Source organism: Pongo pygmaeus, chromosome 3 (assembly GCF_028885625.2).
Source record: "Pongo pygmaeus isolate AG05252 chromosome 3, NHGRI_mPonPyg2-v2.0_pri, whole genome shotgun sequence".
NCBI lineage: Eukaryota > Metazoa > Chordata > Mammalia > Primates > Hominidae > Pongo > Pongo pygmaeus.
The window spans coordinates 79,600,163-79,628,116 of record NC_072376.2 but is presented as its reverse complement, the minus strand read 5'-3'; the positions used below and the strand labels follow the sequence as shown (position 1 = coordinate 79,628,116).

Genomic DNA, 27,954 nt, shown 5'->3' with positions numbered 1-27,954 from the left:
GCAATGAGGTAGGAGCTTTCCTTTAAAGCGAAAGACCCATTTTGTCTTATAGTATTATACAAAGAGAATGTGAATGTTAAAATTTGAAGTGCAAGCAAAGTGTTCTTTTAAGATTTTTCATCCTAAAACTACAACCATATCACTGAAGCTTTTCTGTTCAAAAGTTTTTACAACAGCACCAGAATGACAGAAGATCTGTATTGGGTTCTGCGTTGGATAGTTACTGCCTCTTCACCTCACTTGTCTTCACTATCAACTTCCATAACCAGTGAAAAATAATGAAATAATGGCGATCAACCCTCTTCTGCTCTTGGCATCTCAGCTTTTCCCAAGCCTTAACTCTCCACCTCAACTGGTAAGTTATAGTTTATTAAAGGAAATTGCTATTTGATTGTAAATTTTCATATGCAGTTTTTCTAGCCAATTTATTTATTGCTATGTGTTATTGGCCTTTCCATATGGTAAACAGAATGTTTATGGTGTGACATGTAAACTGTACATTTTACTGCATACAAAACGAATTTAACAACCACATTAATTGTTTGATGATTAGGAAAGGTTTTAAGCATTTTTACATTCAAACATGATCATTTATAAGTAAATGTTTTATTGCATTTAGAGAAAATTTAGAAAACAGGTTGTGTGTTTTGATTGAGGTATAATACATCTTATTTTTCCCATGTCTAATTATGGAGAATAGGTCATTATTCCCTATCATTCTGGTAAATATCCTCTCAGCATTTTTGGATTTTAGAATCAGATTGTTTACATGAAGTGGGAGATGCTTGCCTTCTAAAATAATATCTTGCAACAAAGCACTTGATAAAATATTACAAACTTTTAATTACAGAGCTAAGCTTATAAGTAGACAAGGTTTCAGAACATAATGGGAACTTTTATCCCTAGTTTTAAGGTAAAGTTTAAGCTCTGAGGGCCCATGAAGGGTGTTGTATTTTTTTTGCTTTGGCAGTGCCCTTGGTTTGTAGTCTTAGGGTTAAGGGATGCAGTGAACAGGAGGAAAGAGTTTGACTCAACGTGGCAGAGAATGCTTGTTGCCTGCCCAATGTACTTTGCCCATTAATCTTAATTACTGAACCCCAATTTTATTTTGGTGGCAGCGTGCCCAGCTACAGACTAACAGCCATTTTCCCAGAGGGAAGTAATGATGGGCACATAAATTCTGGCCAGTGTGACACAAGTGGTAGGTATTGGGTGACTATCATATTACATCTCTTTATAGGAGTCAGCTGTTAGGAGAATATTTTTCCCTTGCTTTCTCTTCTTTCTGTCAGGAACAGGGAGCATGAGGTTGTATCCCTCATTTGCAATTAGTAGCCTTCATCATTAATGCTTTATCTTAAAGCTGGGAGTGTAAATGTAGAAGAAAACTGGGTTCATAACAGCTATGGAATCATCATGTCTGTCCTGCACTAACTGCTTTCAGATTATTTTTTCTGGCAGAAAATGAATCTATTTGTGTTATTTGTGTGTATGTATGCGTGTGTGTAAGCTACCACTATTTGGGGTTTGTTATTTATCACTGAATTTATTATTCATTGGTATAAATCTGAGATTCCTGCATAAACCCAAGGCTTTCAGATTCAGGTGAAGGGAGGCCTAGAATCAAATAATCCTCTTTTTGACATAAGAGAATGAATGCCTAAAAATTTATCGTTTTCATACTATGGTCTGGCATTCATGAGCTGGGAACCCATGAATACTTGAAAGCACAAGTTTTCTCTCCCCTGAATACCTATCATTATGCTGGTCATTCTGTGAAACCCCAGACGAGGACAAAAACATAAAGTGGTCCTTTCTACAAACGGATTCACAAATGGAAAAATAAATAAAAATGGCAATTAAGATGAAAAATAGGAACAGTTCAGAGGGAGATGGTCTGCTATGCATCTAATTGCAGATCCACATGAAATTAGAAAAACTGAGAAGAGGTCATTTTGAAAATATAGCAACAAGAATTTTCAGGAACCAATGGCATTGTGACTCTTTGGATTTAGCAAGTCCAGTGGATGCCACATACCACAAATAACTGGAATTCACTCCTAAACAAATCAAAGAAAATTACTGAACAATTAAGAACCTTAGAAACATACAAACAGATTACCTTACAGAGTAAAGACAATTACCCTGATAGCTCAGTTCCAAAAAACAATTTTGGAATTAAGGAGACAGTGCAAAAATACCTTAGTATTGCTGAAGAAAAATATTTGTTAAGTTAGAAGTGTGTATAAAGCTAAAGTATAAATCCAAGAGTTTGAAATAAAGACAACTCAGACAAACAGAAACTTACCAAAATAACTTCCAGTGGATGAACTTCAAGAAAGAAAAACATCGAGCTTAAAGGTAAATGGATAGCAAGAAAGAACAAGTAGGAAATACACTAACAAACAAGGGTAATTTCAACAAATATTGATTTTATTGAACAAATCCCTTCATACGTAATTTTTGCAATAAAACATGGAGGAAGTTAAATATTAAACAATAATGGTGGCTAGGCATGGTGGCTCATGCCTGTAATCTCAGCACTTTGGGACGCTGAGTCAGGTGGATCACTTAAGCCCAGGAGTTGGAGACCAGCCTGGCCAACACGGTGAAATCCCATCTCTACTAAAAATACAAAAAATTAGCTGGATGTGGTTTCTAGGCACCTGTAATCCAGCTACTAGGAAGGCCGAGGCATGAGAATAGCTTGAACCCAGGAGTCAGAGGTTGCTGTGAGCTGAAATTGCACCACTGCACTCCAGCCTGGGCAACAGAGTGATATTCCATCTCAAAACAAAACAAAACAAAACAAAAAAAACCCCAAACCAATAATAACATGTAAGATTAGGGTAGATAGTTATCAAAGTTAATATATCCTAAATTTCTTTAATTTTGACCTATTTGGGTAGATATATTGATTAACATACTATGTTAAGTGAAATATGAATGAAAATTCATTTGCAAGCATAAGATAGTGTTTAATTCAAACAGTTACTAGGAAAAGTTCAATTTAAATTATAAGGAAGGAGAAGCATGTAAGCATATAAAAAGTGCCACTAATATTAAACAAAAGAAGGTAATTCAAGTATATCCAGGTGGATCAGTAATCACAAAACATATAAATAAAATTAAACTGCTTTTTAAAATAGAGAGATGGTCAAATTGGTCAAGAAAACAAAAGCAAACTATGTTTTCAATAGATGCATTTAAAACATAACTTCACAAGAATAAAGTTAGAAAATGATGAGGAAAATATCTGACCAAGTAATTAATGCCTTAATAACAGAAAACGGATATTTTTAGTTAAAAAACAATTATCATGGACAAAACAAGTCAGACCCTAATAGTAAATATTTCCATTCATGTGGAAAAATTTAAAATTCATAAATTTTGTGCATTTAGTACAATAAACATATAAATAGAATATTACATATGATTTAAATTTAACTTTTGAAAAATCAAGATTAATGAAGAAATCATAAGAATTTGAGAAATATTTTATACTTAACAAAATTAAATATACTATATCAAAACACCTAGAAGAAGTATATGTATAAACATATGTGTGTAAATCTAACAAAAAATTTTGGAGCCAAGGGCGGTGGCTTACACCTGTAATCCCAGCTTCTGGGGATGCTAAGGAGCTGGGATCACTTGACACTAGGAGTTTTAGACCAGTCTAGGCAACATAGCCAGACTCTGTCTCTAAAAAAATAAAAATAAAAATAAATTAGCTGAGCATGGTTGCACACCCTTCTACTCCTAGCTCCTTGGGATGCTGAGATGGGATAATCACTTCAGCCCATGAGTCCATGGCGGCAGTGAACTATGATTGTGCAAATGTACTCCACCCACAGGGTGACAGAGCGAGATCTTGTCTCAAAAAAATACGAAATTGTGGAAGACTTTTATAGAGAACCTAGAAAAATTCAACTGAAAACCATTAAATAAGTCAAAATTTACTGAAGATCTATATTATGTTCACAACAGGAAGACACAGTAACTTAAGCTAGTGATCATTTTCAAATTGATGCATAGATTTATTTCCAGTCAAAATTCCAACATTTTCCTAAACATATAAAATATGTTACTAAAAATTTTTAAATACTTAAGTGCTTAGAAAAATAATTTATGATTAAAAAACTAATTATGTTTTACCTCGAAATAGGATTAAAAAAAACCAAAGGGAAAATGATGAACTTACATGGTGGAGGAAGAATGTAAGCAGAATATATTCCAAATAATAGCTAATAGTATCCAGTATGTAATATACCATAGGCACTCAAATATTAATTGCTAATGATTACCTGAAAATTTCAGGATAATTTTAGATTCAGTTATTCTAAAATAGTTTTACTTAGTCATTAAATTTTTCAGTGGAAAGGGAAGAAAGGTATGTTTAATATGTCTTGAGATAAAATAGATTATTCTTTCCATTTTTCTTGTAAATGAACAAGCATGTAAATTAAAAAAACTTTATTTTCTAATATAGTTTATAAATGTTGTATCTTCTAATAAATGTGCAAACCATATTAAGCAGCTATATTATTCTAAGTACTTAGCACCTAATATTAAGAGAGAAACAATGAGATAAAATTTGTTTAACATATATTCTTTTAAAATAACCTACATGAACTCAATCTTACTAGCAGGTGGGTACCTAGGAGGTCATAATAATAGTAATACTCAAATTTTCCTAAGATATTGCCCCATTGGCAGAGCGTAACCCTTCAGTCACCTAACAATGCCTGCCTTAGTTGTTTTTGATAGTTGCTAAGAAAAACCTGTCCTAATGGAGTCAATTACCATTTCTTCTACTTGGGTACCTAAATTGACAATGGCCTCTCCCTCGTATCCTTTGTGCCAGTAATGTCTCAGGGAGTATTCACTCCATGGTTACCGTAAAGCCTCAAAATGACAAATGGACCTAACAGTTTACAGCAAAAGAGAACTATACTATGTCCCATTAGACATTGAGAAGAATGATCACTCTTTTACAGTGGATGCAAATTGGAAGGCTAAGGCAATAGTCCCATTGTCGTTTGGACCACAATGGAGCCAAGAAGGTGAAGAGAAGTGAGTGGGTACTAATATCTGTGTCCTTGAGTCTTACAAAGTTCTTTGTAAAAAGAGCACCCAGAGATAAAATTCATTGATATTATTTTAGAAACAGGGACTAGATCACCACTGTCCCCTCTTCTTAAAATTTGAACTTATTTTTGGCATAGTAATTGAGAACATTGAAAAATTATTATTAATCTAGCTAAGCTAATTATGCTATATTCATATGGCTAAACCATGGATTTTTAATGAGTGCTATAAGTAAGATTACTATAAATTCCTTCTTAAGAATGAGGTGCCTAAGGCTCAAAAATTAAGGAGGCAGGATGCTCAGGATTCTGCAAGTACATGGGTGTCACCTGGGTGAGAATGTCTCCTTAAATTTAGAACCCTTGCGCCAGGTTTGCTTCACGCTAGTCCTGACACTAAGTGTCATAATGGAATATATATTCAACAAAGAGCTTATTGTAAACCAGGCTGAGACAGCAACTAATAAAAATAAAAGGATATTTGCAATCATTATTTTAAGTGAACTACACATCAACACTTTTCTAAGGCAAAGAAGGAAATAAAATAGAGTCATTTTCCAGATAACTTCATTTATATAGATGGTAAACCTGGAAAATGGAGGTTCCAAGCCTCTGATCTAATACAATTTATTTCTAGACATAAATATTTGGTTTATATATTTATTTCTTGTGAAATTTAAAGTCAGGAAATGTTTAAATTAAGCAAAGGGAGTCTAGTCATTATAAGTGAGAGACACAGGCTTGTGCCAGTGGTTGGACATTCACATGCTTTCAAGGGCCAAGCAGTCCTATAAATCAGCCCTGCAGGCTAGAGAGGGATTATAGAGAACTGCAGAAGTCATGCCTAGCCTAATGACACTCAACTTCAAAGTTTGAATACTGTGCTGGAAAACAAAATAGTTCTAGTGATCTCAGATTTTGCTTTCCATGTCTACTCTTTTAAAACCTGCCTATAAGATATATTATTAAATGTTTGTATATTTTCTTAATTCAACCTCTCCTCCTCCACCTACACACATCAACCACAAAACAGCAATAAAAGCAAAAACAATAAAAACTCAGCCTTGCACCAGAGAACCTGAAATGATCCTAATTTGTGGCTTTTCTCCTGAAAGATGGAAGATAGGAAGGTGTTATTGACAACTTAATGTGGTTTTTTCAACAATGCCCAGCCAGTTACCCAGAAGGGCCTTGAAGGAATGAGAAAAATCTGTAGTTACGTGGGTGTGAGGACAGGTAAAATCCAGAGGCAGGCCCTAATGGGGTGCCACCAGAGTGTCATTAAGGACTAGAACAGCAAGAGGATAAGGCCAATGGCTAACTGAAAGGAATTGTTTGGAAAAACAGAAAGGAAGACCAAGGAAGACACATTTAGTTGGTTCCTTAAATAGTCTTTATTCTTTTTTCTAGAACTGGTTCAATGCATGCAGGCTTACTGTCAAGAATTAGTTTTCTTATTTCTGCAGTAACTATTTTTTCGTAAGAATAATTTGTCTGAAATAATACTAGCATGTCACCACACCTAACATAATTTTTGTAACTAATTAATTCCATTGCTTACTGGAGCACAGTCAGCCTTGATGTAGTCATAACATTGTCTACAGGAAGGGCATGGATATTGTAGATATTTTTGTTTTTAAATGAATTGGTGATTAAAACATAAAAATAACCACACACATTTTTTTGTGCAAAACAAAACCTTTAATTGCTTTGTGTCAAGATCCATCACAAGAAACAAGATGGCAGTGAGCACCAATAAAATGATTATTTCTGCCATGGGTCCTTTTACTCAGTGGAAGAAGTGTGTTTCAGGGAGAATGCATTGAAAAGGCTTAATGCAATCATTTGAACATTTTGAAAGGGTTACTCAGAAATCAAACCACAATATCTTTCATTCCACCACCACTACCCTACATGCAGCATTTGGTAGCTTTAAATTCCTAATCTTCAGAGATCATCAAAGATTGGATCCCATAAACTTCCTTCAGTAGCTCTTCTGAGCATTAATGCTCAGGCTGTGACTACATGTAGCTAAATCCAATAGAAAACTCATATTTATTCAGGAAATAAACCACTGTACATAGCCATGAATGCCAGTATCTCATTTAAAAATGTTCACTCTTAAAGTACTTGCATCTTGATATCAAAACTGTTATCTTATGAGAATGACTAGCGTTGTTCCTATATGAGAACAAGTACTGACTATCCTGTCACTTACTATGACTCAACCGTCCCATTGAAAACTTCATTCCTCATTGGTTCCCTGGAGGCCAGAATTTCAAATAGCCTTTATAACATTTACTAAGAAGTGAGAATTTCAGCACATTCTGCATCATGCAATAGAACTTCATTTGAACCATTCTTCAATGTAAATATCATGTGCTATTTTTTTCTCAAAGTATTTTCTGATTCCAGTTTTTTCCCAAATTTCAGTAATTTATTCATCCTTTTTTCAAAAATATTCTTTCCAAATTTGTAATTTATAAAGAATTCAGCTTAATTTATTGCATGTTAGTGCTGAAATTGAGGCACTCATTTGTGTGTGCATGTTTATCAGAGATGTGACTGCCTACTTTAAGTGCTTAAATTTATTTGACCTCAATATGCCCAGTTGGTAAAATAACTAGAATGAAAGATGAGAGATATTCGTGGATTTTTAATTTCATTTCTTAGAGTTAATAAATATGTGACTTTGTTTTTGTTTTGTTGAATTGCTTATGTTTTTGGTTTCACTAGCAGAATTAGAGTTACTTTCTTACACATTTTTATATTTACAGGAAGTTAAAATTAAACTACATTAATTATTTTAATTTATTCATTAAGCTGAAATTCACTGCACATTTTTTCCTTTTGTTTTGCATTTTGTAAATCACATGAATGTTTTAATTTTTTATCTGGTCAATTTTAATTTCCCTTGTGTTTTCTTCTACAGCTTTGAAGTTTAGAATGTCATGTTCTTGCACATGTTGGATAAACATTAATGTGTTTCATCTATTTTTATGTTAATTAATAATTTGAAATTTATTTTGGAATATGGCATAATGTAAAGGTATAAATATATTTCTTCATAAATTGCTAATTAATAATTTCAACATTATTTACTGAATTATTCATCTCTTTTCCTTTAATTTCAAAAACTTCCTGTTATGCTTTAAATGTATCACCCATAAAGGATGTGTTGGAAACTGAATCCTCAGTACAGCAGTATTGGGAGGTGGGACCTAAAGAGAGCTGACTTGGTTTATGAGCGGTCTGCCCTCCTGAATGGATTCATGTGGATTCATGCTGTTATCCAGGGAGTGTTTTTCTTACTGCAGGAGTGGGTTTGTTGGAGCAAGTGTGCCCTCACCTCCACACACATACGTGTGCTATTTTCCTCTCTTGCTTTCTGCCATGAGATGACACAGCAAGAAGGCCCTCACAAGATGCCACCCTCTTGATCTTGGACTTCCTATTCTCCAGAATCATGAGAAATAAATTTATGTTTATAAGTTACTCAGTCTGAGATTCTGCTGTAGCAGTTCAAAATGGACTAAGATAATTCTCTCATAAATATTAAATATATGTAACAAGGTTACATACAGCTTTCCCTGTGTTTTTGCCATGATTAGATGCCTATTAGCTTTATGTTCCCTGCAACACACTGTACCTAGTTCCCTGTTCATCAGTGGTGCTGGTGATCACTCCATTTGTTGTTTCAGTTACTCACCCACCTTTAGTAAAATAGGATAGTTTCAAGAAGAAAATAATTTTTAAATTGAAAAATCTGTTACTATTATGTGCTGAGTGATCTAATAAATGTGATTACAGCAGATAGCCAGAAAGACCAAATTCATTCTCTTGCCACTTATCTAGTGCAGAGCATTGAACTAGTATCAAGTTCATGAGCAGGAAGAAGGAGAAAGGCCAATTGGTTTGGGAGATTATTACAGGGGCATATTTCTAAGAAGAAAATAATCAGAAAAAAGCTACCAGAGGAAACACATTTATGTGGGTACTTTAAGTATGAGAAGGTGTTGGCAAATTGAATAAGGGTATGTAGTGAAAATTAAACAACAAAAAATGCATGAAATAAGAAAATGCACATTAAAAATGTTTATATAATAGCCCTCATTGAAAAAAATATAGTGCTGTCAAGTTACTGGAATGTGTGAGGAAAATATATGATATCCCTCACTGGAAAATAATAAATAGCTATGAACTTACCAGAATGTGTGAGGAATTCCTCACAGATAGAAAATAAATGTGATCAGAACAACAGAGAACAAGCAAAAAAGGAAACCAATCATAGGTCTAAAAATGCACAGAACACTGCTAGGGAGGTGGGAGTAGTTGCAGCAGCAATTGGAGGGAGACTGAGGACAATTGTCAGGATTACAGACTCAAGAGTAGCTGGGCAGATTGGCCTCACTCCCTATGCTGGACAGCTGGTGGAAACAGTGTTTGTTACTAGGCACAAGCAATGTCTGGAAATAGAAACAGAACAATGTTTTAAATAGCTACTGACTTCCAGGATCCACAGCATCCACAGCCTCTGTGGACAGGTGAACAGCAATCCTCCAATAAAATAATGAGCAGTAAATTAAGGATCAAGAGGAAATTAAGGACACCTGGCACCATGAAATAATTCACCATACTCAACACAAGGCAACATTAGTAAAAACAAAGTTATTACACGAAAAAAAGGAAAACATTGGAAACTAAAATATAATGAGTTACCAATTTCCTCAGAGGAAATTGGATGCATGATGGTGGAGTGAAAGAGGGTAAAGATAATAGAAAATAAAAATACTTTGAAAGGAAAAGAAATTTAAAATTTGATTATTAGACTGAAGTAGAGAAAGAGGGAAATCAGTAAGCAGAAAAAGAAGCCAAATGATTCCCCCAGAATTAAAAGCAAAAGGAGAATGGAAACTATGACAAAAAAAATATTCAGAAGCAATGAGGATAGAAAAAAAATCAAAAGCCTTTTAAATAGGCATTGCAGAAATCAAAGAGACATGAAAGAAAGCAAAAATCAAATAAAATGCAGAAATAATTATCAGAGCTTAAAACAAGAAAAACCTCTTTTGAAGAAAGATGAATAAAAACAAGCTCATATCTGGTGTTATCTCAATGAAATTTCAAAAGGCCAAGAGCAAATAGAAAAGTCTGAAAGGAAGACGTGATAGGACAAAAATTATTACTTGTTTTTGTTTGTTTGTTTGTTTTCACCTTTCATTTCCACCTCATCATTAAGGATTTTGGCTTTGACTACTGTGGCAGGCAGAATAATGACCCTCCAAAGATGTCTGCCTCCTGACCCCCAATACTGTGAATCAGTTTCTTCATAAGGCAAAAGATACTTTGTAGGTGTCATTTAATGTAGAATCTTGAGGTAGGAAGACTATGCTCAATAATCCAGGTGAGCCCAATATAATCACAAGGATCCTCATAAGGGAAAGAGAGAGGCAGAGAAGGGCATATGATAACAGAAGCAGAGGTTGGATATATGATTGCTGGCTTTTAATATGGAAGATGGTCATGAGCCAAAGAAGTTGACTAGCCTCCTGAAGCTGGAGAAGACAAGGAACCAATACTTTCCTAGAGCCTCCAAAGGATTGCAGCCCTGCTAATTTATTTGTTTTAGCCCAGTTAGACTTCTGTCCTCCAGAACTGTAAAACAATAAATGCGTGTTGTTTAAGCCACTAGGTTTAGGGAAACTTTTTATAGCAACGATAGGATATTAACACAAAATCTCAATGTCTACCTTTCGTCTGTTCTCACAGAGCTTGCTTTCTGCCTTTGAAGATTATCTGTTGGGCTTCCATGATAAATAGTCAAGAAAAGTGGAGGGAGAGTAAGAAAAAGCTTGTGGGATGCACCAAGCAAGGAATTTGGGGAAAAGTGGTGACAGTGTGTGTGAAAAGTTGCAAAAACAAGATGCAACAGGAATGGAACAGAGTGAAAAAAGATGTAAGAGCATCAGGATTTTTTGAAGGGGTTTATCTTGTTTGGGATTCACTGAGCTTCCAGAATCTGTGAATTTATATGTTTCACAAATAGTGAGATGTTTTCAGCTATTATTTCTTTAAAATGTTCCCCTAACACCACACTCTTTCTCCTCCCTTTCTGAAATTCCAATGTCATGGATGTGAGACACTTTGTTATTGTTGCACAGTCTCTGAAGATGTGTGTTATCTGTTTGTTTTCAGTTGTTTTTCACTCTAATTCAAATTGGGTAATGTCTATTGATCTGTCTTCAAATTTACTGATAATTTGCTCTATTATTTCCAGTCTTCTATTGTACTGAATATTTTTCCTTATTGTGCTTTTCTGTTATATAATTTCCATACTTCTTATATAGTTTGTTTTCTTACTGATGCTTCCAATTGTTTTACAGATTTCAAGAGTGTTTGTGTTTGCTTATTGTGGCACCTGTATCTGCCTTAAAACCTTTGGTCAGATAATTCCAACATCTGTGTCATCTTAGTGTTGGCATCTGTTGGTTTTCCTTGTTAGTTATTTCTTGTATTTCACATATACAGTCATTTTTAATTATATCCTGATCATTTTGAATATAATTGGAAGTTGACTCAGTTAAGTAGATCACATATTCCAATCCCCATTTTGTGGTTCCAATGCCATGTCAATTTTCGAAGACTTGCAGGTCTGTTTGAATCTATCCTATGAATGTAATAATTCTTTAGTTCAATTCTCAACATCTTTGATATGATGAATAGGATAAGAGTCACACACTTGCAGCTGTGAGCAAATGTACAAATTCATAAACATCATTAGGCATGACTCACTATTGCTAGTTCCTTCCTTTCCACTATCTCCATGGCCCTTTCTCATTCTTCAGGGTCTTGCCATAGGCCAGGAAGCTGGGGGTTTAATTACTGTACTCTGCTACACATGCTACATCTACACCTGTGCCTGGAGTCAAGTAAGGAAGAAGAGAAAGAAATAAAATAAAATGGTTTGCCTCATCCTCTTGGGGCTCTGAATGGAGAGGCAGGTTCCCATCTCTCACTCTCTATTTTAGCTCCAAAGGCTGTCATTGCCACTGCCACTTCCTTGCCACTGCTACCTCATTGAACACAGAATTGCTTGGGTGTGGAGGGGCTTGGGAGTTGATTATACACTCTCTCCAAGCATTAAGAGTATCTTGTCTAGCTCCTCAAGCCAGAACTGGAGGATTTTCCTGGAGCAGTTTTGCACCAGTATGATCACTGATGTGTGATCACTTAAGGGTGTTTGGTACTTCATTTCAGCCCAGGGATACCAGAGGAAATAAAAATGGTAAACTCACCATGGTTTGAGGCATACTTTGAATTCCTGTCATCTCCTCAATCCTCCTTATTCATCCTCTGATGGTTGCTTCATGCATTCTGTCCAGGGTTTATAGTTATATTCTATAAGGTTATAGCTTGCATTCTATCCAGGGTTTATAGATATAGTGGAAGAGAAAGGTATGTTGTGCTTACTTCATCTGGAAGAACTCTAATTGTAATTTTTTTGTTTGTTTGTTTGTTTTTGGGATGGAGTCTCGCTCTGTCACCCAGGCTGGAGTGCAGTGGCGCAACCTCCACCTCCCGGGTTCACACCATTCTCCTGCCTCAGCCTCCCGAGTAGCTGGGACTACAGGCGCCCGCCACACTGCCCGGCTAATTCTTTTTGTATTTTTAGTGGAGGCAGGGTTTCACTGTGTTAGCCAGGATGGTCTCTATCTCCTGACCTCCTGATCCACTCGCCTTGGCCTCCCAAAGTGCTGGGATTACAGGCGTGAGCCACCAATTGTCATGTTTAATGCTATGTGTAGCTTTGTTGAAACTCAATATCTCTTGGGACTGAAATAGGCAAGTCACACCTTCAATAGGATTGTTATCTGTGGGGGCAAGACTGTTCCATGCTTTTTACCCAAAGATGTATCCTCGACTAAATTATCTCTGTAGAGGTAAGCCAAAAGCCCAGTTTTACCAATACTGCTAGGCAATTGGAACAATAGTGAAAATGATCAGGCCTTAATTTAATCTTCAAGCATAATGATATGGGAGTGATACCAGAAATCTAAAGATATAGCAAGGAAGTCACAGTTGTCAATTATCTCTCTTTTCTGTTGTGGGCATGCTGTCAGATAACACAACCTAGGGAGCAGTATGTGTTTATTAAATTGAAAATGACTGTCAAAAATAGGTTTCAGAAATAGAATTTTATCAGTTTCTTAAGAAGCTAGATTGCTTTTTGGATGATTATATAAGGATAATTAAAGAACAATCATACAATTTCAAAGGCTCTGCCCATCTAAGAATGCATGCTTTGGAGATATGGTCATAACTGAAGGATTTACATTGCTCAGGCTTTGGAAATGCTGGACTAGACTATATCCTACAAGACCCTTATAGATTCTTTTTTATTTTTTTAATTTTAATTACTTTATTTTTTTTTTCAAATAGAGACTAAGTCTCACTGTGTTGCCTAGGCTGGTCTGAAACTCCTGGTCTCAAGTGATCCTCTACCCTCAACCTCCCAGTGCTAAGATTACAGGCATGAGTCACTGTAACCAGCCAAGACCTTTGTAGATTCTGTAAGAAAATATAGCACAGGATCCCAAGAGATGGACTCATCTGCAATTCCAACATCCCATGAGAATGGATAAATTGGAGATTGAGAAATCCTAGGAGTCAGAAATATAAGGGAGGGGTGTGCGTGCACGCACACACGCGTGTGTGTGTGAATCTATACAAGAAATTGGAATGGTAGTTTCCCTTTTTTTAACTTTTAAGTTCAGGGGTACAAATGCAGGTACATTACATAGGTAAATTTGTGTCATGGGAGGTTGTCGTACAGATTATTTCATCACTCACATATTAGGCCTAGTACCCATTAGTTATTTTTCCTGATCATCTCACTCCTCCACCCTCCGCCCTCTGAAAGGTTTCAGTAAGTGTTGTTCCCCTCTGTGTGTTCACGTGTTCTCATCATTTAACTCCCACTTATAAGTGAGAATATGTGGTATTTGCTTTTCTGTTCCTGTGTTAGCTTGCTAAGGATAATGGCCTCCAGCTCCATCCACATGGGGACATGCAAAAAACGTGGTCTCATTCTTTTTTACAGCTGCATAGTAATCCATGGTATATATGTACCATACTTTCTTTATCCAGTCTATCATAGATGGGCATTTAGATTGATTCCATATCTTTGTTATTGTGAATAGGACTGCAATGAACATACATGTGCATGTGTATTTATAATAGAATGATTTATATTCCTTTGGCTATATACCCAATAATAGGATTGCTGGTCGAATGGTTCAGCTATTGCAGAGCAGATAATGTGGCAGTTCCTCAAAGACCTAAAGAGGAATTGCCACATTGTCTTTATTGCCACATTGTCTCCCACTGTCTTTAGGTCTTTAGGCCTTTGAGGAATTGCCACACTGTCTCCCACTGCCTTTAGGTCTTTGGGGAATTGCCACACTGTCTTCCACGATGGATGAAATAATATACACTCCCAACAACAGTGTATAATTGTTCCTTTTTCTCCACAATCTCACCAGCATCTGTTATTTTTTGATATTTTAGTAATAGCCCTTCTGTCTGGTGTGAAACAATATCCCATTGTGGTTTTTATTTGCATTTCTGTAATGATCAATGATATTGAGCTTTTATTCATATGTTTATTTTTCACATGTATGTCTTCTTTCAAAAAGCGTCTGCTCATGTCCTTAGTCCACTTTTCTAATGGGGTCTCTGGTTTTTTCTTGTAAATTTGTTTAAGTTCTTTATAGATGCTGGATATTAGACCTTTGTGAGATACATGGTTTGCAAAAATTTTCTCTCCTTCTGTGGGTTACCTGTTTACTCTGTTGATAGTTTCTTTAGCTATGCAGAAGCTCTTTAGTTTAATTAGAACCCATTTGTCAATTTTTGCTTTTGTTGCAATTGCTTTCACATCTTTGTCATGAAATCTTTGTGCATGCCTATGTCCTGAATGGTATTGTTTAGGTTGTCTTCCAGAGTTTTTATAATTTTGGGTTTTAAATTTAAGTCTTTAACCCATCTTGAGTTAATTTTTGTGTATGGTATAAGGAAGGGGTTCAATTGTAATCTTCTGCATATGGTTAGCCAGTTATTCCAGCACCATCTATTGAACAGAGAATCCTTTCCCATTGTTTGTTTTGGTCAAGTTTTTCGAAGATCAGATTGTAGTAGGTGTGTGGTCTTATTTCTGTATTTTCTATTCTGTTTTATTGGTCTATGTGTCTGTTTTTGTTCCAGCACCATGCTATTTTGGTCACTGTAGCCCTGTAGTAATAGTTTACAGTCAGGTAGCATGATGCCTCCAGCATTCTTCTTTTTGCTTAAGATTGCCTTGGCTCTTTGGGCTCCTTTTGGGTTCATATGTGTTTTAAAATAGCCTTCTCTGGTTCTGAGAATTTCAGTAGTAGCTTAATAGGAATAGTATTGAATCTATAAATTACTTTGGGTGGTATGGCCATTTTAACAATATTGAAACTTCCTATCCATGAGCATGGAATTTTTTTTTTCTTTTATTATTATTATTATTATTATTATTATTATTATTATTATTATTATACTTTAGGTTTTATGGTACATGTGCACAATGTGCAGGTAAGTTACATATGTATACATGTGCCATGCTGGTGCGCTGCACCCACCAACTCGTCATCTAGCATTAGGTATATCTCCCAATGCTATCCCTCCCCCCTCCCCGCAACCCACAACAGTCCCCGAAGTGTGATGTTCCCCTTCCTGTGTCCATGTGTTCTCATTGTTCAATTCCCACCTATGAGTGAGAATATGCGGTGTTTGGTTTTTTGTTCTTGTGATAGTTTACTGAGAATGATGATTTCCAATTTCATCCATGTCCCTACAAAGGACATGAACTCATCATTTTTTATGGCTCCATAGTATTCCATGGTGTATATGTGCCACATTTTCTTAATCCAGTCTATCATTGTTGGACATTTGGGTTGGTTCCAAGTCTTTGCTATTGTGAATAATGCGGCAATTAACATACGTGTGCATGTGTCTTTATAGCAGCATGATCTATACTCCTTTGGGTATATACCCAGTAATGGGATGGCTGGGTCAAATGGAATTTCTAGTTCTAGATCCCTGAGGAATCGCCACACTGACTTCCACAAGGGTTGAACTAGTTTACAGTCCCACCAACAGTGTAAAAGTGTTCCTATTTCTCCACATCCTCTCCAGCACCTGTTGTTTCCTGACTTTTTAATGATTGCCATTCTAACTGGTGTGAGATGGTATCTCATTGTGGTTTTGATTTGCATTTCTCTGATGGCCAGTGATGGTGAGCATTTTTTCATGTGTTTTTTGGCTGCATAAATGTCTTCTTTTGAGAAGTGTCTGTTCATGTCCTTTGCTCACTTTTTGATGGGGTTGTTTGTTTTTTTCTTGTAAATTTGTTGGAGTTCATTGTAGATTCTGGATATTAGCCCTTTGTCAGATGAGTAGGTTGCGAAAATTTTCTCCCATTTTGTAGGTTGCCTGTTCACTCTGATGGTAGTTTCCTTTGCTGTGCAGAAGCTCTTTAGTTTAATTAGATCCCATTTGTCAATTTTGGCTTTTGTTGCCATTGCTTTTGGTGTTTTAGACATGAAGTCCTTGCCCATGCCTATGTCCTGAATGGTATTGCCTAGGTTTTCTTCTAGGGTTTTTATGGTTTTAGGTCTAACATTTAAGTCTTTAATCCATCTTGAATTGATTTTTGTATAAGGTGTAAGGAAGGGATCCAGTTTCAGCTTTCTACATATGGCTAGCCAGTTTTCCCAGCACCATTTATTAAATAGGGAATCCTTTCCCCATTTCTTGTTTTTCTCAGGTTTGTCAAAGATCAGATGGTTGTAGATATGTGGCATTATTTCTGATGGCTCTGTTCTGTTCCATTAATCTATATCTCTGTTTTGGTACCAGTACCATGCTGTTTTGGTTACTGTAGCCTTGTAGTATAGTTTGAAGTCAGGTAGCGTGATGCCTCCAGCTTTGTTCTTTTGGCTTAGGATTGGCTTGGCGATGCGGGCTCTTTTTTGGTTCCATATGAACTTTAAAGTAGTTTTTTCCAATTCTGTGAAGAAAGTCATTGGTAGCTTGATGGGGATGGCATTGAATCTGTAAATTACCTTGGGAAGGATGGCCATTTTCATGATATTGATTCTTCCTACCCATGAGCATGGAATGTTCTTCCATTTGTTTGTATCCTCTTTTATTTCCTTGAGCAGTGGTTTGTAGTTCTCCTTGAAGAGGTCTTTCACATCCCTTGTAAGTTGGATTCCTAGGTATTTTATTCACTTTGAAGCAATTGTGAATGGGAGTTCACTCATGATTTGGCTCTCTGTTTGTCTGTTATTGATGTATAAGAATGCTTGTGATTTTTGCACATTGATTTTGTATCCTGAGACTTTGCTGAAGTTGCTTATCAGCTTAAGGAGATTTTGGGCTGAGACAATGGGGTTTTGTAGATATACTATCATGTCATCTGCAAACAGGGACAATTTGACTTCCTCTTTTCCTAATTGAATACCCTTGATTTCCTTCTCCTGCCTAATTGCCCTGGCCAGAACTTCCAACACTATGTTGAATAGAAGTGGCGAGAGAGGGCATCCCTGTCTTGTGCCAGTTTTCAAAGGGAATGCTTCCAGTTTTTGCCCATTCAGTATGATATTGGCTGTGGGTTTGTCATAAATAGCTCTTATTATTTTGAGATACGTCCCATCAATTCCTAATTTATTGAGAGTTTTTAGCATGAAGGGTTGTTGAATTTTGTCAAAGGCCTTTTCTGCATCTATTGAGATAATCATGTGGTTTTTGTCTTTGGTTCTGTTTATATGCTGGATTACATTTATTGATTTGCATAGATTGAACCAGCCTTGCATCCCAGGGATGAAGCCCACTTGATCGTGGTGGATAAGCTTTTTGATATGTTGCTGGATTCTGTTTGCCAGTATTTTATTGAGGATTTTTGCATCAATGTTCATCAAGGATATTGGTCTAAAATTCTCTTTTTTTGTTGTGTCTCTGCCAGGCTTTGGTATCAGGATGATGCTGGCCTCATAAAATGTGTTAGGGAGGATTCCCTCTTTTTCTATTGATTGGAATAGTTTCAGAAGGAATGGTACCAGCTCCTCCTTGTACCTCTGGTAGAATTCGGCTGTGAACCCATCTGGTCCTGGACTTTTTTTGGTTGGTAAGCAATTGATTATTGCCACAATTTCAGCTCCTGTTATTGGTCTATTCAGAGATTCAAATTCTTCTTGGTTTAGTCTTGGGAGAGTATATGTGTTGAGGAATTTATCCATTTCTTCTAGAGTTTCTAGTTTATTTGCATAGAGGTGTTTGTAATATTCTCTGATGGTAGTTTGTATTTCTGTGGGATCGGTGGTGATATCCCCTTTATCATTTTTTATTGCATCTATTTGATTCTTCTCTCTTTTTTTCTTTATTAATCTTGCTAGTGGTCTATCAATTTTGTTGATCCTTTCAAAAAACCAGCTCCTGGATTCATTTATTTTTTGAAGGGTTTTTTGTGTCTCTATTTCCTTCAGTTCTGCTCTGATTTTAGTTATTTCTTGCCTTCTGCTAGCTTTTGATTGTGTTTGCTCTTGCTTTTCTAGTTCTTTTAATTGTGATGTTAGGGTGTCAATTTTGGATCTTTCCTGCTTTCTCTTGTGGGCATTTAGTGCTATAAATTTCCCTCTACACACTGCTTTGAATGCATCCCAGAGATTCTGGTATGTTGTGTCTTGGTTCTCGTTGGTTTCAAAGAACATCTTTATTTCTGCCTTCATTTCATTATGTACCCAGTAGTCATTCAGGAGCAGGTTGTTCAGTTTCCATGTAGTTGAGCGGTTTTGAGTGAGATTCTTAATCCTGAGTTCTAGCTTGATTGCACTGTGATCTGAGAGACTGTTTGTTACAATTTCTGTTCTTTTACATTTATTGAGGAAAGCTTTACTTCCAAGTATATGGTCAATTTTGGAATAGGTGTGGTGTGGTGCTGAAAAAAATGTATATTCTGTTGATTTGGGGTGGAGAGTTCTGTAGATGTCTATTAGGTCCACTTGGTGCAGAGCTGAGTTCAATTCCTGGGTATCCTGGTTGACTTTCTGTCTCGTTGATCTGTCTAATGTTGACAGTGGGGTGTTAAAGTCTCCCATTATTAATATGTGGGAGTCTAAGTCTCTTTGTAGGTCACTCAGGACTTGCTTTATGAATCTGGGTGCTCCTGTATTGGGTGCATATATATTTAGGATAGTTAGCTCTTCTTGTTGAATTAATCCCTTTACCATTATGTAATGGCCTTCTTTGTCTCTTTTGATCTTTGTTGGTTTAAAGTCTGTTTTATCAGAGACTAGGATTGCAACCCCTGCCTTTTTTTGTTTTCCATTTGCTTGGTAGATCTTCCTCCATCCTTTTATTTTGAGCCTATGTGTGTCTCTGCACGTGAGATGGGTTTCCTGAATACAGCACACTGATGGGTCTTGAGTCTTTATCCAATTTGCCAGTCTGTGTCTTTTAATTGGAGCATTTAGTCCATTTACATTTAAAGTTAATATTGTTATGTGTGAATTTGATCCTGTCATTATGATGTTAGCTGGATATTTTGCTCGTTAGTTGATGCAGTCTCTTCCTAGTCTCAATGGTCTTTACATTTCGGTATGATTTTGCAGTGACTGGTACCGGTTGTGCCTTTCCATGTTTAGCGCTTCCTTCAAGAGCTCTTTTAGGGCAGGCCTGGTGGTGACAAAATCTCCAGCATTTGCTTGTCTGTAAAGTATTTTATTTCTCCTTCACTTATGAAGCTTAGTTTGGCAGGATATGAAATTCTGGATTGAAAATTCTTTTCTTTAAGAATGTTGAATATTGGCCCCCACTCTCTTCTGGCTTGTAGAGTTTCTGCCGAGAGATCAGCTGTTAGTCTGATGGGCTTCCCTTTGATGGTAACCCGTCCTTTCTCTCTGGCTGCCCTTAACATTTTTTCCTTCATTTCAACTTTGGTGAATCTGACAATTATTTGTCTTGGAGTTGCTCTTCTCGAGGAGTATCTTTGTGGCATTCTCTGTATTTCCTGAATCTGAATGTTGGCCTGCCTTGCTAGATTGGGGAAGTTCTCCTGGACAATATCCTGCAGAGTGTTTTCCAACTTGTTTCCATTCTCCCCATCACTTTCAGGTACACCAATCAGACGTAGATTTGGTCTTTTCACATATTCCCACATTTCTTAGAGACTTTGCTCGTTTCTTTTTATTCTTTTTTCTCTAAACTTCCCTTTTTGCTTCATTTCATTCATTTCATCTTCCAGGGCTGATACCCTTTCTTCCATTTGATTGCATCGGCTCCTGAGGCTTCTGCATTCTTCACGTAGTTCTCGAGCCTTGGTTTTCAGCTCCATCAGCTCCTTTAAGCACTTCTCTGTATTGGTTATTCTAATTATACATTCTTCTAAATTTTTTTCAAAGTTTTCAACTTCTTTGCCTTTGGTTTGAATATCCTCCCGTAGCTCGGAGTAATTTGATCATCTGAAGCCTTCTTCTCTCAGCTCGTCAAAGTCATTCTCCGTCCAGCTTTGTTCCGTTGCTGGTGAGGAACTGTGTTCCTTTGGAGGAGGAGAGGTACTCTGCTTTTTAGAGTTTCCAGTTTTTCTGCTCTGTTTTTTCCCCATCTTTGTGGTTTTATCTACTTTTGGTCTTTGATGATGGTGATGTACAGATGGGTTTTTGGTGTGGATGTCCTTTCTGTTAGTTTTCCTTCTAACAGACAGGACCCTCAGCTGCAGGTCTGTTGCAGTACCTGGCCGGCCATGTGAGGTGTCAGTCTGCCCCTGCTGGGGGGTGCCTCCCAGTTAGGCTGCTCGGGGGTCAGGGGTCAGGGACCCACTTGAGGAGGCAGTCAGCCCGTTCTCAGATCTCCAGCTGCGTGCTGGGAGAACCACTGCTCTCCTCACAGCTGTCAGACAGGGACATTTAAGTCTGCAGAGGTTACTGCTGTCTTTTTGTTTGTCTGTGCCCTGCCCCCAACGGTGGAGCCTACAGAGGCAGGCAGGCCTCCTTGAGCTGTGGTGGGCTCCACCCAGTTCAAGCTTCCTGGCTGCTTTGTTTACCTAAGTGAGCCTGGGCAATGGCGGGTGCCCCTCTCCCAGCCTCGCTGCCGACTTGCTGTTTGATCTCAGACTGCTGTGCTAGCAATCAGTGAGACTCCATGGGCGTAGGACCCTCTGAGCCAGGTGCGGGCTATACTTTCCTGGGGCACCGTTTCCTAAGCCCGTCGGAAAAGCACAGTATTCGGGTGGGAGTGGCCCGATTTTCCAGGTGCCGTCTGTCACCCCTGGAAGGGGAACTCCCTGACCCCTTGCGCTTCCTGAGTGAGGCAATGCCTCGCCCCTGCTTCGGCTGGCGCACGGTGCGCTCACCCACTGACCTGCGCCCACTGTCTGGCACTCCCTAGTGAGATGAACACGGTACCTCAGATGGAAATGCAGAAATCACTCGTCTTCTGCGTGGCTCGCGCTGGGAGCTGTAGACCGGAGCTGTTCCTATTCGGCCATCTTGGCTCCTCCCCCCCGGAATGTTTTTTTCAATTTGTCTGTGTCATTTCTGATTTCTTTGAGCAGTGGTTTGTAGTTCTTTTAGATATCTCTCAGCTCCCAAGTTAGTTGTATTCACAGGTATTTTATTCTTTTTGTGACTGGGAAAGGCAAAAACTGGCAAGGGGACTGGGAAAGAAAAACTTGAAATTTTAGTCTTTTATAACGGACTCTTTTCAATAAAAATGTATTTTTCATTGTAAAATAAAACATAAAGAGAAAACCATTTGGAAATAGATATTTGATTGAAAATATTTGTATATTACTAGGATTTGTTGATGGGTATTCTTTTTCATCCTATTCCATGCATTTACTGTCACAAAAATATTTATTCTGGAATTATTTTTGGTAAAATGTTTGTTTTCTTGTTATCCCTAAAATAAAATAAAATTGCATCCTATATACATTACTCTGAAAACTATTTTTATCACTTAGCTCTGTCTCAATAATATACCTTCATATTGATAGACATAGGTACAATTTATTCAGGGGGCAATTCTAACATTTCTTAAATTATTTTATACTTAATGAATGTTAGAATTATTCCCTGTTTCTAAGGAGATTTTTTATTAGTATTCATCTTTGACTTGTCACATGAAAACTATAAATTTTTTTAAGAACTGTACTCAAAATACTTTAAAATGTTAAAATATTTGAATAACAGCATTTAAATATCTTTAATATATCACCTGCACTATAATTAATTTCTCATTTTTCATATATTTTCAGATCTTTACTTCATATAATATCAACCATATTATCGTTCTCTATTAGTTTAGGTATATTCTGAAAATACAATATTGGTAATGGATTATGGAACAAGAAAAGCACAGCTTTTTGAAATGGGTTTTCTCACAAATTGTCAAATTAGTAATAGCTGTTTTTGCAATTTAAATTCTTTGTTTTCATATATTTTGGTGAGAAACATATAAATATACATAATTTTGAAGATATTAGTAACCCATGTTATTGTGATCAGATAAAGCTACCTAGTTTTCAAGTTAACCTAGCTGGGCCTAATTGTTGCTACCAACTTTGTGATTTACTACAATAAGCTAGGCTTCATTGTAATCAGTGGTAATGCTGAACCACTGATCATCAAACTGAATATTTATCCCCAATTTAGTTAATTTGTTCAGCAATCTTGAGAATTTCTGCTGTAAAAAGAAGTTTTATAATATATATATTATATCTTTACAACTTAATTTATAGTAGTAAAAAACTTACTCAAAAATTACTTAAAACACTTATATTCTTATTTCTGAAATTTAAAAAAGTTAACTCACAGGATTATTATCAAAATAAGATATTATTAAAGAACTATTATAAAGTGATATATCTTAAGATGCCTGATTCTAAGATAAATAATACTTTTTTCTAAATTTGAAATTGATAAGCCATAGCATATATGGTTTTTAACTGAATAATCTCCATTTATTGCAAAATGGAAAAAATTGGAAAATTATGTGTATGATCAAATACACAATAGACTTATGTGAAGAAACAAAAAGTTATTTCAAGTATCCAGATACAATGCAATAATGAATATTTTACAGATTTTAGGCTTTAGAGTAATTTTCAAAAGAATTTAAAATTTGGAACTTTTCATTGCATTTGGCAAATGCAACAAAATATTCAAAGAAATTTAATAGTAAATATGTAAACAAATTTATATTGAACCTCTAGCCAACTTACATCATTGAATAGACTTATTTTTGGAATAAGTCTTCAAATTGTCATTGAAAATAAAGTTTAATGTTTATCCCATAAATCTTTTTCTGCTTAGTTTGCAATAGAATTTAAAATCTTCTCTAAAATTACAGTTTATCATCATTCTATAGCTTATATAAAACAAGTTACAACTTCTTTATTGTGACCATAAGTAAGTGAAAATAAAAGAAACTGAAATGCATCTAAAAAGAAATACAGATTATAACATAACAATATATATTGCTAATGTTGTAGTTCAATTTAATTTAAGGATCATGCATTTATATAAATAGACAACTAGAGATGATAATAAGGTATTTTTCCATAGAAAATCTATTCATAGCAATACACAATGCAAAATAGAAGGTGACTCTAATGGTGGCATACTATGTAATTCTCATTTAATTGAAACCATTCAAATAAGGATGGCCCTGAAAAGGAACTTTTGAAGATATTGGTTAATGAACATGTTAGTTAGTGAACCCAGTTCACTCCAAGACTGCATAATCTGTAACCGTCTTGGTGAAAAAGAATAAGGTCAGTCTTTGCAATTATGATTCTTATTCTCCCATTCCCTATTGTGATGTGACTAAATCTCTATCATACTTTACTTAAAAATATCTTTAGGTAATTACAACAACAACAACAACAACAACACACTCAAATATTTAATATTTTGCATCAGCATGTTAGTGGTTCCCAAGACCACTCCCAGTTATGTTGATTCGCTAGGAAGACTCACAAGAATTAGCATACAGTTGTACCCTTAGCTATGATTTGTAAGCTTTATTGACATATAATTGATAGACATTTGATGAGTATAGACATATGCATACATTGTGTTGTGCCATCACTGTGATCAAGGTACCAAATATATTTATCACTTCCCCAAATTTTCTTGTGTTCTTTTGTGTTCGTGTGTGTCTGTTAAGAACACTTATGATAAGATCTGTCTTTTGAATATGTATTACAGTGCACAATACTGTGTGTTAATCGTAAGTCCCATGTTGCACAACAGGTCTCTGGAACTCATGCAGGTCACTGTTGTTGGGAATGGAGTTTCCTCAAAAAATTAAAAATGGAACTACCATGTGACTCAGCAATCCTACTTCTAAGTATACATTCAAAAGAATTAAAATCAGGATTTCAAAGAGATATCTGCACTCCCATTTTCTTTGCAGTATTATTCACCATAGCTAAAATATAGAAACAACCTAAAATCCCATTGACTCCTAAATGAATAAAGAAAATCTGATACATACATACAATGGAATTTTGCTCAGTCTCAGCAAAGAAAGAAATCTTACCATTTACCACAACGTGGTCAAACCTTGAAGACATTATATTAAGTGAAATAAGCCAGACACAGCTATGATGTATTACAGCAAAAAGAATGAAAGAATATCAACAAAAGAAAATGGAACATGGGGTGAAGTTTGGAGGAAACGAAGTGCAAGGTGCCAAGAGTCATTTCCTAGTACACAGATGTGACTAATTTTTCCAGCAATGAGTTGTGACAACTTGTGTGAAATGTCATCTACCAAGGAAGCACACTAGAAATTCAGTGCCCAGGGAGTTTCTTCAGGGATGGGTTTGTGGGGATACCTCTCTCTATCATATATTAAGTTTCTAGCTTCCAAGTAGGAAAGCAGGTGTTCAATATAAATTATATTGTATGCACAAGCTGTTTAGGAACATTGAGACACTCTTTATTCTTATTTAAAAATGCACAGAACTTTGACACATGTGGAAACACTCTTGAAATCCATGTTTTTAAATGCCAACCAGGAGGCAGCAATGCAAGCAAGCCTTTCTAAGGATATTTTCAGGGTTGCTGTGTTAACTCTTTTCTGTGTAATATGATATAGTAATTAAATTTAATGGGGATTATGTTGGGAATATAATAAGTCAACATTTTCTGTCTTACCATTTTTAAAATAATAGGATAATCTTACCAAATACTAGGCAAAACCAGAATAAAAATGAAGTTATGTTTGGGAATCAATAGAGACAAATAAGGTAATATCATGAATATAGGGTCACATTAGAAAAAAAGGCTTTTACATTTTAGTATAATAATTATATTATGTCACAAACTATTTTAAATGTATTTTAAATATATCAAAAAGACTGTACAGTTTGAGAAATGCTAATATAAACAGTGACATTAAATACTCTATGCATTCTACTTTTACAAAATTATTTGATAGAAGTACAAATGTGAGAAAAAAGTATGACATTTCTCACGTGTCAGTTTTTGTATTTATTAAAATCCATTTATAATTTAAAAACGAATTGAGCAACTAAGGGAGGGTAACTGTAAGTCATTATCCTTCTGGATATAGCTCACATACTTACCATCAGGTCATTTTTGGCCTAAATTTACTTTCTGTTGACTCTGCCACTTCTCAGTGAAGGTGTTTGTTCATTGTTTCTTTGGTCTGATTTGATTATGAGGTGTATGTGGTTGATGGTATTATTTGCAGACTCTGAAGATAAGTAGAAGGATGCTTTCCTGTGGAGAGTGATTCAACTTGATGTGCCCAGAGCCTAAATAACTTCAGATGTGGACCCCAACTATCCCCTGCCAAGTCTTCATTTTGTATGTGAGTGCCAGTTTCAAGGTCTGCCTTACTAATGTGGGAAAAAGCCCCATGGCCCCAGAGCAATACTGACTGTATTTCTGTCCGCATAACTGACTTCTGTTTGCTTTCAGTGCTCACCACTTAGGTTCAAGCTCATGCTTTTAATCTCTCTCTCTCTCTCTTTTGATTTGTAGTGTTTTCTATTGTATCCTACAGTCTAGAAATGAAGTATAATTTGTGTTTTATGCAGGTTTTAGGTAGCAGGAATGCCCCCAGAGAATTTAACCTACTCTGTTGATGGAAAGAGTACTCCACAGCACTGTGATGCTTAATATTCAGTGAATGGTGGCTAATACTGTATCATGGAATTATAATACAAAGAAAATTATTGTGGAAAAATAACATCCATTTACCACCTTCTCATTCCATAAACATTAATGGTGTTTACTGACTGCCAAGCACGATACTCAGTACTGAGGCTTCAGAGGGGAAGAAGTAATAGTCCCTACCCTTAAGGACCAATGCATAGTGAAGGTACAGACCAACTTGTAAGTGAATAAATTATAGTACAATGTTATATATATGAAATTAGGTGAAAACAGGATACATGAGTCCAACATGACGTTATGTTTTCATCAAATTCTCATATCGTATTCTAACAGCATCCTGAAAACTATCCTCCCCAAATTCTTGCAGTTGTCCAAGGCCATTTAAATATTAATCTGTCCAGATAGAAGTGGGCCACTCCAAGGTTAAAGCTGTAAAATCTGCTGTGCCATCCTCCAGTTTCTCTCTTCCTTTGCAGTGGCAATATGGAAGTCTCTTGTGGGGTCACAAGCTCAAAATAGCGTGGGTGTCATATTGTGGAGCAGTGCCCTGGGCCATAACCATGATTTACTATGGGGTTTCTGAAAGTAGGCAAACCACTGAGATGTTACATTTGTTTATTAAATATAGCATAACATGGACTATGCTACCAATAAAATATGGAGGGAGCACAGAAAATGGAATTGACTTTGTTTGGTAGGGGCCAGGAAGGATTTCTGGAAGAGTATTGTCCACAGGTTGACATAGAGAAGACCAGGTGCAGACATTAAAGTGTGAAGATAATTAGAATATTGGGGAAACTATGAACAATTGTAGAGACAATTACTGTAGATGAAAGAAAAGAATATTAAGAAGAAGCTGATCCTGGTAAAGAGTATTCTATAACAATGTCTAAGAGTTTGGGGCTGTAAGTAATAGAAATGGACTCTAGCTAATTTAAGTTTTTTTAAAAAATCAACTGGATAAGTGCTTAGGTGGAAAACAGGATCTACAGAACCAAGCTTGGAGAACTGATGTAACCAAAAGATTCTGGTGCAGGAACCACTTCCAAGGTCGCCCAGCATAGGCAGTCTGACACCTCTTCCCCTACTTGGCAGCTTCCCCAAACACCCCTATTCTTCACCCTAGATTTTGAGGCTCCTGACACTAGAGTGATGCTTTGAGATAAATTGCATATTCTTTGTAAATTTACTAAATATTTGCCCAGTGCTTCAATCCTTTTCTAAAAGTGTTGTCTGAGCTTAAGTAATGTGCCCCTATTTGCTGCCAGGATACAGCGTTTCCCATAGGAGAAGGCAGGGTTTGGACATAGGGTAGACAAAACAATAACAACAACAACAACAAAACAAACAAACCATCCTCTAATAAGCTGCGCAAGATTTGATCCCATCTTATGTCATTTCTCTCCTTTCTCTCTGTATGACAAATACTGCAACATTCTTTTATTTCTTCAAACAAGGCCAACTCAAATCTACACACACTTCACTTACTGTTCCCTTTTCATGAAATTCTTTTCCTTCCTTTATATTACCTTTTTAGTGACTCAGCTGTCACCTTGATAGGTCAATCTTATAAATCCTGTATAATTTCACCTAAACTCCCTAGACAATCTATATATGATTGATTTATCAAT

The 27,954-nt window shown here is 36.2% G+C and overlaps 1 long non-coding RNA gene across 1 annotated transcript; it reads left to right on the top strand.

The window, feature by feature from the left end:
- The first annotated feature begins 179 nt into the window (after positions 1–179).
- On the top strand, positions 180–25,988 carry LOC134739299 (uncharacterized). Its single transcript, XR_010125924.1, has 3 exons — positions 180–355; positions 10,860–11,046; positions 25,896–25,988. It is a non-coding gene; the product is annotated as an uncharacterized LOC134739299 (long non-coding RNA).
- The last annotated feature ends 1,966 nt before the right edge of the window (positions 25,989–27,954 follow it).